Source organism: Genypterus blacodes, unplaced genomic scaffold (genome assembly GCF_046128005.1).
Source record: "Genypterus blacodes isolate CSIRO-AG114 ecotype Tasmania unplaced genomic scaffold, CSIRO-AGI_Gbla_v1 ptg000053l_1, whole genome shotgun sequence".
Classification (NCBI taxonomy): Eukaryota; Metazoa; Chordata; class Actinopteri; order Ophidiiformes; family Ophidiidae; genus Genypterus; species Genypterus blacodes.
In genome coordinates this window covers 1,294,522-1,307,560 of record NW_027466865.1, presented here as the reverse complement: position 1 = coordinate 1,307,560, position 13,039 = coordinate 1,294,522, and positions in this window count along the sequence as shown.

The following is a 13,039-nucleotide window of genomic DNA, read 5'->3' as shown; positions in this document are numbered from 1 at the left end:
ACTTTCTGGGAACATTCATTTCAGCTCTTCTGGGAATATCCCTGTAACCTTGGGAAAGAAAACTTGCTGATACATATTCTTAGCTTGGTTATAGGCAGAAAGAAGCTTTGCTGTCTGTTCTCCCTCCTTCACTGTGTTTACCAGCACAGCGCACAGAAGAGGGCAGCATTGCTCCGTAAGTCAGTCAGCACACACACACACACACACACACACACACACACACACACAGTAGACTGTAGCAGATCGAGACCCCCAGTTAGTCTGGATGAGTGTTATTCAAGCCCTTGGCAGGATTTATATTTTACTGCAAAATCCCCACTGTCTTGTATTAAATTATTAAAGCATTTTGTTTAATGTTCTGTCCGAACGCTTCACTCTGATTGCTCCACGTTGTGCTCTGCTTGGCTGTAGTGTGTTTTTCCATAGCCTGTCTATTTTTATGCTTCACCTATTTATAGAGATTTTCCCTTTACGCAAATGACCACAAGCTGTGAACCACCTGATTGATCCATGGCAGCGTGCCAAAGCGAACACCAGTAGCCGTATCTTCAACAGATGGACACGGCGGCCCATCAGCTTCAAATACTGTAGCTGCCTGGGAATGTCTGGTAAAGCACAGCGCCCACAGAAGGTTATGACTAATGACTCCTATGTGATCCGAAATTCAGCTGGGTTTAGGATATAAGCGCTCATGTCACTCTCCATGTCTCTGAAGCAGCAGCTTAGCATCATTTACCACCAAAGAGACCTCCTCTGGTCTTCAGTCCATTTTTTTTAGGCTGATAATGGAGCAGTATGTTTGAGTGGGTTTGAGCTCTATCGTTTCTTCACTTTAGTTATTCACACCTCTCTCACAAAATTAAAGGAGCTGTGCGGAGGCTGTGGGAAACTTGAGTTGGCCGTGTGCGTTTCCTTTTGGATTTCCTTCAAAAGGGAGCAGAGGTCCATCAGAGGCAGAGAGAGAGAGAGAGAGAGAGAGAGAGACGTATCATGGGGAGGCACTTAATCAAGAAGCTGCAAATTATCAACTGTGCCATAGAGAAGGACAGCTAACTGCTGCCTGTGTGATACCAGTGCTCCATTCTGTGGATCTGCGGGATAAAGTGGCCTCATTGCTGTTTAATACTGCCACTGCACCAGGACACATTTACTACTATCAGTTGTCTTGGAAGCAGCGTTTGCTCCATAATGCATGAAATCGGGCCCGTGGCTGCAGCAGCAGGCAAGAAATCTTCACTTTTGTATATTCACACCGTGACTCATAGCTCAATGTCTGGCCCACAGTGTCTATTTATTGTGACATTTATGGGCCGTCCTCCAAATTTGATGTTATTGTTTACATATTATGTCTCCATATGTCAAGACATGTAGCAAACCTTCACAGCAGAAAGAGATCTGACAATAGATATGCAACAAACAGTGGGAAGTTGCGGCATATGATGAGCAAAAGGTGTATTTTTAATGAGTTGAGGCATCATTTGTCAAACAACTCATAAATGTATGGTGGTCAAAATAAACCAAAGCTCTTTGTTTAAAGGTTTGGACACACAGCATTTTTAATGTGAAATGGGGAGAGAGTGCACCATTAATCTCCTTTCAAAGGAGACTACACAGAGCAAGAGGAGTGGACTAAATAATGTTATCACTGAATAATATATGAGCAACCTTTCCAGAACAGTCTCTGGTGGGATCCCTCTTGAAGATGGAAAGACTGCAGCGCCCTGATAGATGTGGTTATCATTCATTTTGACCTTTAACCTCACAAAAAGGGCCCAGAACTGATAACTGGGCAATCTACAAAGACATTTTAATCAACCTGCAGGTTCACAATATGTTGATTTAAATTACTTTTTCACTCTGGATACAAATATCCATCCTTGAATATTAAATGATAGTGTCAGTAAAACAAATACATTACAAGCAGAGTCTGAACTGCTGCCTAGCCCTGACAACCATCCCGCGGGTGAAGGTGTTGTTGCTTCCGTGCGCATGTGTGAAAATGTAGTTCTGTGGTGTTTAGCTGCACTTCTTTCCTCCACCAAACGCTGGACAGTTGTTATTTCTCTGCACTGAAATAGTTAAACGGCTCCGTGTATTTTCCATTGAACGAATGAACCGTTTGTTTGTGCGACTCGATCTGTAAATGTTTCGCTCGTGCCTTCTGTCCTCTGGCTGCCGTCCAGCTCTCACGCTCTTACCCCACACAAGAACCTGCAACATCTGAGCTTAACATACGCTTTAATTGAAGAGGACGTGTGAATGTGGCGGAATGAGCAGCTGATGAAGGAGAAACGATGGCATGAAAGCGAATGACCCTTGTGACTCATTCTATTCTCATCTGGCATATGCTCATATCAGCTGAAACCTCGCAGCTGCTGAAATATGTTAAACTCTGTGTGTTGAAATAAAATCACTGAAGAATACTAATTCCACTTTTGCCGCGTTGATGCGATTAAATACTTCATGTCACTTTGCGATTTTTATCACAATGGACCAATCTTGTGAGAATGAGACACCTGATACGCTCACTTCCTCTGCTTTTATCTCCTGCATCAGTGTTATTAAATGACTGTGGAATACATGGAACATCAACGATAAGCTTTCTCATTAACCCCCGAACCTTAAAAAGCTCTGTGAAACCAAAAGACGGGATCACTATCAAGCCGATCCTTCTGGACCAAACGACACATTAACTCACGGGGCTCTGCACAGATGTTTCCACGGAGGAGGCCTCACAAACACAGAGTGACCTGTCACAGTCCATTAAAATACAATCCTTTCTTTAGGTTAGTTGCGGGTACTGTGCTTCAAGAGGTAGAACATCCATCTGCCCACCTGGAGAGAAAAAGGGAGCTGTCAGGCCAGGAAATAAATCCCTCTGGCAGAAACGCTCCCCCTCCCCTATCCTCCCCCCACCCTGACGCGCTCGCCTCTCTCCAGCCTCTGCGGACCGGCTTTGGAGCCGTCAGTCTGCTCGGCTGTCTGTCTGAGTAGAGGCTTTGTTCTGGGTGACAGAGCTGGGTGTCAGAGATAGAGGATCTCGTTAGACAGTCAGAGGGAGAGGGATGGTGGCTCTCTTTCCACTCTCTGAGTATGGATGGCTCAGGGATGAGTGGGCTGTAAAATGGATGACAGAGTGAAGGAGAGCTGCACTGGGAGCAACAAGAGTCTCCTCAACTGTCAGCATCCAAAATACCAACCTAAACGGTGGGTTTGCCCCTTAAAATGCAACATCCACACTTTGACAACAAAATACTGACAACTGCTGTTACACATTGATTTTCAGGGGGGCGTGGGTCAAGGCGTCTAACTTCACAGCTGGAAAGTGATGAAGAGAGCGGCCATGTTATCCTGCGGCACGTCCTTCTCCCCGAGAGGCTCCTTTCACGCTGAGACTACCCTCTGCTGTCCCTGCGAAGGACCTCAGAGTAGTTAACACAAAGAGAAAGGATGTAGCACACCTGTGGTCGCTACCACCAACACCCCCCCCCCTCTCCCCCCCCTGTCCACCCGACTCCCTCCCCCTTCTCCCCCCCAGGAGTGCAGCAGGTAATTACAGTAGCTGTGCCTGGGTTTCCTAACACCGGGAAGAAGGACAGAACACAGTGTGAAGCTAAACTCTGCTTTGGTTCTTGAGAAAAGCCTCAAACTAATGAAGTCGCTCTCCCCACCCCCAAACAATCGTCCATGTTGTAGCAGCAGATGTAGAGTAGATGTAGTTTCCTACTGTAAGGGCATCAAACATTTATTTATTTTGTTTTATTCCTGCAGGTGAAGCCAAAATGCAACTCTGTCCTCAAGGCCTTAATTAATATTCAGGGCCTCTTCCTCCAGCACAAATCACCTCTCTTTTTCACTGAAATTTAAGTGGATAGAAAGGCGGTGGATAGAAAGGCGGCGGTTTGAAGTCGTTCTGAGTTGCTCTCTGTCTGTCCTTGACTCGGGTCTGTTTCTGCCTCTTTTATGGACGAGCTCAGCTGCCAAACGTGGAGTGTGTTCATAAAAGAAACCGGTACAAAATCCAAGAACACGGTTAATTAATTTTCTTGAAAGCTTATGCTGCCTATACATGAACCCAAAGCGTGGAAATGTGGAGAATTTGTTTGTGCCAACCGTACTAAATTCTAGATGAATAGAAAAGCAATTTGGTGCAGAGGAGAGAGCGCACGTCATCTACAGAGACTGGATATGATTAATTCACCTTCTGCTCTTATCTGTCTTTACTCTTTGACATGGCGCCCCAAGGGGAAGCATTTCACAGAGCAGCACCCTTTATGAGCTATGGGACATAGATTATTTGTTTACGCGCGTGAAATAAAGAATGTGTTTTGGCTCGGTTTCATCGCCGTCATTTCTTGTGTCTGCAGACTTTTTCTTGGTGATCGGTGTGGCGTCGCGCTCATCGCTCTCTTCTGTGTTTGTTTTCCAGCTGTAGCAGACTTAACCAGCCTTCCTGCAGGCTGGTCACTTATTCCAGGGCCTCAGAGGAGCCAGCAGGTGAACAAATGATGCGGTGAAAAGACAGGAAACAGAAATGATCAGGTCTCCACTGAGGGGCAGCCATTACCATAGAAGTCCCTCAGGCGATTCTTGCTGTTCCACTGATTATCTCACTTGCACATTGCCCTGCGCTTTCCGGAGAGTGGGTGGGAAAGCCGCGAGCTCTTTCAAATGTAACACTAACAGGGACGTCTTACAGCTTGCAGGGATGACTCAGCAACTGTGGGTGGCTCATTATTTTCCTCATCCGCCTAGAGGGGATGGGAGATGACTGGCTGATGATTTGGGTTTCTTTGGTAACATACAGAGGGTGTTGAAAATACCCACTGACATCTTACAGGATAATTAAATTCAGCACAATAGGTTCTGTTTGAAATCGTTTGTGAATTGGGGCTGGGGTGGGATGGGGTGGGGCGGTGGTGGTTTGGGGGGTGGGGATTGATCAGTCTTGCGCAACACAGATGGTGGTGGACTGGGTGACTTGGGAGCCCTGATACATCCAAGTTCAGGGTCTTTTTTCTCAGCTGTTTGTTACCTGGAGATGCTGTTGCTATTTAAGTTTATATCAGTGCTCAAAATGTGAATAAAACCGCCCACTCTCCTGCAGAATTACTCGGATCAGTTGAAAACACATGAAAATCTCAGGTATTTAATTGAAACAAATTCACATATGGAGGAGTTTGTCACAAAGAATCATGGGTTGTCTCAATCCTCTGGAAGAATGTTTGAGTTTTGGGCCATTTTTTATGCAGTTCCAGTGTAAAATAAAAGCCATAATAAAAAGCCAATCTCGATACCTCTTATATCAAAACACAATTGTTGTTGCATACAGTGTCTAATAGTGGAGTTTGCTCTTCTAACAGACCGAGCTTATGAGATTGGTTTACTCGTAATGTAAACATTTTAGTCCGTCTGGGCCACCTCAGATATTTAGTTATGGTTATTTCCAATTTAGGAATTTAATGCCTGCAGTAATAAAGCTAATGAATCAGTGATCATTTTTCTGCTCTATGATTAGTCCATATAAACGGCAGTGTGGTTCTCAATCCCGGTGCTTCAGTACTGCATATATTGTATCACTTCCTGCTCTGCCCACACCTGATTAGTTTAATTAGCTGTGTTCACTTGTGTTTGTGCCTCCCCGATCAGGCTCGGCTAAACAGGGAGCAGGGTGAGGAAACCAGAGAGCTGCAGTGCTGTGGGCCCCCGGGAGCTGGACTGAGAATGACAGGTTTACTGACTCACTTTATTTGACTATTTCCTCATTTTATTGCTTGTGCAGCTGCAGATATGACTTTTATACATGCATACACCCATGAAATCAATGTGTAAATTCAAAACAATTCTTTTAAGATACACTATCATTCTCTCACATGAACTTCTAAATGACATTTACACCCATGACTGGTCTCTGATCATATGACATATTTACATATGAATCTATCCTGGTGGTACTGTCTGTCCTGGCCCGAAAACGTGTGAAAGAATGTAAGAAAAAACACATTATATTTCGGAAATTTTCACAAGTTGTCAAAGCCAACGTGTTCCCAAAGACACACATCCTTTGAATTCACATCATGCCTATCACATTTGATTGGTAGAGAATGATGTGTGTAAATTGCTGGCAGGTGGTAGTTGTGTGCCAGGGGCATCTAATGCCAGTGACATCTGATTACTCATCATGGGCCCATATGGTAATTATACAACACTCCCATCTGGAGATTGACTTCAGTATGTCGTACCGAAACAAACAGCCAGCGGCACCTTCCGTTCCCTACGGCTTCACATTTGCAAGGCCTGCATGTCAGATTTCCAGAATCTGGGTGCCAGAGCTTCATTATCTGCTATTTCAGCCCTGTATGCTTCACACAAGAGTGGACTCGACCCAGCTGCCAGACTGCTGTGCAATGCAATGAACTAAAAAAACTACAAAAAGTTTCTTTAATACTTGCTCCAACTTCTTCCAGATTATTTGAAGCATATCAAAAAATGTTATGACTCTGCCTTATACGTGATGTCGTGCTAGGAGGATAACCTTCTAATTGATGCATCATTTGGGAGCAGTTGGGAGTAGCAAGGAGGAATCTCCTCCCGGGTTCACTGTAGATTAGAGATGATAATTGACCTGATCTGTGCCACATTTCTGATGAGTCTTAAGATGGTTGAGAGCACAAAACCACAAACAAACCCACAGAGCCAGGGTCATATTGGATTATGAAAGTTGCATTATTTATGGTCTGCCCTGCTGTATCCTGTTAGTTTCGTTTCCTTAATCCAAATGGTTTATACATGGTGTCTATGTAGAAGATATATTTAGTCTGTTACCTTATGAATTAACAACAGCTGCTGCAGCAGACAGTCTTTCCATTCAATAGGATAACTGTCATTATGGCCCAATTACTTTAGTCAGCAGGTCTTAAGTATACACCACTACAATGGGTTGATCAAATTGACCTAATTCCCTGCATAAAGGCAACCCAAGGTTACTACTGGCAGAGATTGAAAAAAAAGTCATGAAAAGATGTAATAAAACAAATGAAAAGCCGAAGGTTTATATAGTGTGGAGGGGTCAAGACATTTCAGCCTTTTTAGATGATTGGTTTGAATTCATTATAGCAATGAGCCACTGCTTCCTTTTGTTCCTTTGTTTCTTCCTTTGTATAAGACTATAGTGCCTTTTTCAACACGAGAGAAGATGCAGCTCCTGCTGGTTGTTTTCTTTTACCAAACACAGGAGGCAATAATAAAACAACATGTTACATGTTTGAACAAGAATACAGTCTCCTCTCAATGGTACAACAATAATGTGTTTGGAGATGACAATGAGACTCTCAATACGCCACAGCAATCACAGCACTGGAAGACTTTAATCGCCGTCTTCTCGAGCGCTGTCACTAATACTAGGCTGACAGTGGAGTGACATTTTATATTATTGCAATAATATTTCTTAAGCGTTTTACATGCTCGAAGGTGTTAATTCGCTGTCACTTAGAATTCACTGGGCCGCATATCAGAGGCAAAGTCATATTTCTGTGAAAAGCCCACAGTGGGCAGCAGCACAGACTGAAGTATGTAAGAGGTCAAAGACTTCAGTCCAGTGGAGCAGAGAGCTGCTGTTCTTTTCAGCTTTTATATGCTCTTGAGGTTTTCTCCTCAGCTGTTACTGTGACACACAGCCTGCACTCAATGTTTTATTTCACTCTTACTCTCTGCGGCTTTTCCTACTGTCAACACAGCTTTACAGTCTGTTGCAGTGAAAAAGGCAGTAAGAGGTCGCCAAACAGCTTGTGTCAGTAGGAGGCGCTACAGAGACGTGATTGCACTTGGTGGTCATGGTGCACTTAATATTAATATATGGATTTTCCTGTCACAATGTAATGCGGATTTCAGCAAACCCTAGAAAAAGATATAAACTGCAGCTTTAACAAGTGTTGACAAGAACTGCATTTATTGTATGTATGCCATTTATATATCAAAACAAAGGAATGAAAAAGAGAAAATAATGGGAAAAATATATAATATAGCACTGATCCTACTGCTGTCTCTGTCCGCCTTTTGTGGCCAAAAAGCTAAAGTTAACGTTTTATTATCCTCTCCTTTATCAGCTTCAGAAATACATTGTTAATACATTATCACATGTTACAAATCTGTATGTTGTCCAGGAAACACTTTACTTCTACACGACTAAATCTGCAAAAGCTGCCACCATTTTTTCACGGCCCTCCTTCTTTCAACGTTACATTTAATCTGCGTCTTTCACTGCTTCTTCCGTACTTCTCCTGTCAGACACGTTCACATCAAAGCCAAGCCACGATGCCACAGAGCAGTAATCCCCGTGGCCCTGGCTCTCTGGTGACTAATAAAAGCTGATCACAGTCGCCAAAGCTCCACCGTTTTCCCATAGAGGAGCATTTTTCAGGCCATTCCGCATGAGCGTGGTTACTGCACATGACACCCGTGTCACAGTCTGAAGAAATCAATAGTTATGCAGTCAAAAGGGAAGTGGGATGAGGTTATTGACTTGCTTGGCTTCTCTGTAGCTGTGTTGGCCACAGGCTCTAATTAGCCAGTAGGACAGGCAGTCAGACATGAGTGAAATAATGCATCTATGCAAATAAAGCCAATTCTTGATCAATTCTGTTTGGTTTAACAAATACATGGCCGTTGGGTTTACAAGCAAATACATTAAACTGATTGAAGTTTTTTGTGGTATGTAGTCATTGTTACTACTCGTCCAAATTGTAATGTGTTCCAGCAATCTGCAATGGGAAGCGTATCGGTCCTTTAAAGTGAGGCCACAATGTGCAGAACACATTTTGAGGTTAATGCCGCTGCTTTGTCTCAGGATTATTATCTGATACTACTGATTCAAATATGCCTCCATTTTAATCTGCATTGCTGAGCTGGATTTCAGGTAAGCACATTTATGCCGCTGACTGGGGCATCTCTGGCACACACTCATCTAAATAATGGATCTCGAGCAGAAGACATTAATGCTGCGATGATGCTCAAGTTACTTTATAACACAATTGAAATCAGGCACTGTCTGACAGGATTGGAAGTCGATACAGCAGAAGGACCCTCCATCAACCTGGAGGGGGTAAACCAAACCCTGATTGTTAGAATAATCTTAAGCATCGGGGGCTGCCGGTCAACGGCTCGCTCCAGCAGCAGAAAGGCATCACAGAGAGTGGCTGATTGAGTCCGCAGACGGTTCGCTCTGGAAAGTTTTGCAAATTAGGACACAACACCCTGCAATCAATGTTCATTATGCTTCTATATTGCTGTCACTTCAATATCTCAGCCTGAGGATATATTCTGTGCAGCATTAAATCCGCCTATGGATGAGTAATGCGTGCAAAGAGTAGACTTTCATTGGGGGAGCTGAGTAATTGGATTAGTTTCTTATTTCCCTTTGTCTTAGAGGCAGTTCATATCCCAGTGTGCACATAATCCACCAAATAAACACAATGGATTTGGATAAGCTCATAATGTCAGAATGCATAAAAACAGAGAAGATCACTCTCATTTCCTGCAGACATTTAAAGCCGAGCTATCATTTATTGGTTCTAATCAGGAAAGACTGGACTGGAATTTCGTGAAGAAGCCTGTGAAGCCCTGAATGATTTTCCTGAGGTGCTTATCAGATTAGCAGGACTGTTTAAAGTATTCTGCAGCTTTTAGGAAAAGCTTGGAAGTGAGTTATCTGACTCCATTATAAAACACATCTCCATTATGAAAAACCATAAAAGAGAGAAGAGTAAATTTCATGTTCTTATCTCATTTGAAGGATGAGACAGAAAGACCGCTGCTCTCAGAGAAACACCCATAAAAAATCACCGAAATGTCTGACACAACTGCTTATATAAGTGACTGGATTGCTTATTTTTGACCTTTTTTAATTTTTATTGAAATCCTCTTGTGTTGGTAAGGTGGCCTATAAGCGGTCAGAGGAAATGTTACATTGTTGGTTACCAGTGTCAGTAAGCAAGGCACATACTTTGGGAAAACCAAGTGTATTTTTTAGCATAAAATTAGGTTAATCCAATTATACACATTCATATAATATCATTGTTGGAGCTAGGTTGAATTTGTGTTCATTATGTGTGTGTGTGTGTGTGTGTGTGTGTGTGTGTGTGTGTGTGTGTGTGTGTGTGTGTGTGTGTGTGTGTGTGTTTGTGTGTGTACGAAATGTTCGCGTTCACTTGTAGTTCCATTGTTGCCCAGTAAGTGGTACCTGGAGTCGGGGGAAAGTGCATGTAGGTGAGCCTGTAATCAGCAAATCAGCGCGCAGGTGCACCGTCAGCTGCAGCACGTGAGGTATATCGTAGCATTGAAGTATCTAATTGTTTGCATGCAACATATGAATCAGTATAAGTGCTTGTAGATCGCTGTGTGCAATAAATGGACCCACTGTGCTACAAATGTGTGTGTGTGTGTGTGTGTGTGTGTGTGTGTGTGTGTGTGTGTGTCTTTAATGGCCGTTTGAAATAAGCTTCCCAACCGAGTGTGACTATGGTGTTAGTCGTTGGTTTAATATTGCGGCTCGTTAAAGCGCAAATGAGGACAATATGGACATGGACGGCGGGGAGTCTGTTTGGGGCCTGACCGGGTCTAATGAGGGGAACAATGCTGATGAAACAAAATCTGTAAAAAGTAAAAGGGTTGTTAAAATGACTTACTTGGTGAAAAGTTAGAAAAGCTACAAAATGCAAGGAAATAAAAGAAATTTAAGGAAAATGATGAAAGGTTTTATGGAAAACAGGGATGTAGCCGAGCTAAAATGTACACTTAAAAAAACAGTTCAATCTGTGTGTGGAAGCAAAGGATGTGCATGATTCTGTGGTGTCTTTAAATGCCTCCTGAGGGTTCCGGAGAAACAGAACATATGGTTTGGAGCAAAAACGATTGTTGAGGAGGGTTTCATGATGGATGTGAAACAATGGTTGGAAAATACTGATATGACAGTGATGTTCTTAGTGATGTGATTGATGATGTTAACCCTGATGACAGCATATCAAATGTTGCCAGTAAACGCTGTAATAAAAAGAGTTCATGCAGTAAAAGAAGTGGTAAAAATACATCCTCTGCACACTTGCAGCAGTGGCAGACGGAGCTGCACTGTGTGCTTGTGCGGCAGCCTTAAAGGAAAGGCACAGGACCAACAGCTGAGAAGAAAAAGGCAGTAACTGGAGCTGGATGCTGAAATAGCTGCATTCGCTGCTAAATTTGCTGTTTTACAAGCTGCCTCACATTGTCTAAGTGACTCCCAAACACAATCAAATGGGATGAATTCCTATCTGAAAAAGTATACTAGACAAAGAACAACATCTAAGATGCTCAATCCTGCTGCACACTCATATGAACCCTCTGTGAAGGAGTTCATTGCCACTCATACTTTTCCAATACTGTGGACCAACGGAGCAAGGTAACCTTTCACCACTGGACCAAGGCAAGACTCAATGGTTAACAGGACCATTATGACAGGATGGAAATGCATGGAGCCACACAACACCAAGCAATTCATTCTATACCAGCCAACAATGTGCAACCTAAACAGGATATACAATTTATATATACAGTCTCTAGATACTAGAGACTTCCCAGTATTTGAAGGGGATCCTTTTCAGTACAGAAACTTCATCAGAGCATTTGAGCATGGGGTGGAATTAAAGGCTAACAAAGCTGACTGCTTTTTTGGGAGCAGTTTACAAGAGGACAGCCAAGAGAATCGGTGTGGAGCTGTCAGCACATGATTCCTGACAGAGGTTAGGCATTGGCAAATGAGTTTTTAGATTAGATTAGATTCCACTTTATTGTTATTGCATGTCACAGGTACAAGCAACGAAATGCAGATAGCATCCAACCAGAAGTGCATAAGCGATAGTTAAATACAATGTTACATTGATTAAGCATATGATAGGGACGGGTATTTAAAGTAAGAGCAGTGTATACAGTCGTGGAAAGGCAAAGGAAGTGATCTATAAAATGGGAATTTTACAGTATATACAGTAGAATGGTATTGGTATGGTATAACAGTATGTAAAGTACAGTGAACATGAGAGTGCAGTCAACAGTGCAGTAGTGTCCATGTCGGTTGAGCCCGGAGTGGGTTGGTGAGTGTACGTGTGAGGGGGTGGGGGATGGGGTTTAATGTGTATGCGTGTGTTTGTAAAGGAGGGTGGGGTGATGGGGGGCAGAATTCAGCAGGGAGACAGCTGTGGGGAAAAAGCTGTTGGTTCTTGTGCAGAGACTCCTGTAGCGCCTCCCAGAGGGCCGGTGCAGAGAGCCTACCACCCAGCCTGTGTGCTGGGTGGTAGGAGTCTTTCTTGATGTTCATCGCCCTCCTGAGACAACGCTTCCTGAAGGTGTCCTCAAGAGCAGGAAGTGGAGCTCCACAATGTGTTCTCATTGAGCATTTCTCCCGAAGGCCACAATGAGAACACAATGTTGTTGAGCAGCAACTTGTTGCCATTGCACCACGTAGCCAGGCGATCCACCTACTCCCTGTAGGTCATTGTTTGGGATGAGGCCAATCACCGTGGTGTCATCCGCAAACTTGATAATGGTGTTGAAACCATGTCCAGGTCTGCAGTTGTGGGTCAAGAGCGAGTAGAGGAACGGGCTCAACACACAGCCTTGTGGGACGCCAGTGTTAGGGTGAGGCTGGAAGAGCAGTGGTAGTCTGACTGGATATGTTGGGGCCTGTTGTTCAGAAAGTCCAGTAACCAGTTGCAGGTGGGAGCTGTGATGCCCAGATCTGGGAGTTTGGTGGTTTACAAGAACACTTCAGAAATGACTACTGGATTGTTGCAACTTACAGTATATAGAGCTGGCCCTGGCATGGCCTGCAATAAAGTCATAAGATGTGAGGGCATTACAAGCCTGCAAGAATTAGACCTTAGAATTTGCCATTCAAACTTAAAATGGAGAACAACAGTGTAAGATGTATTGAAGAGATATAATCACAGAGCTTTGTTTACACATCTAGTTCTAGTCATTGAACGAAAGTCAAAATAGCTTCTGACCCAGTCTTTGG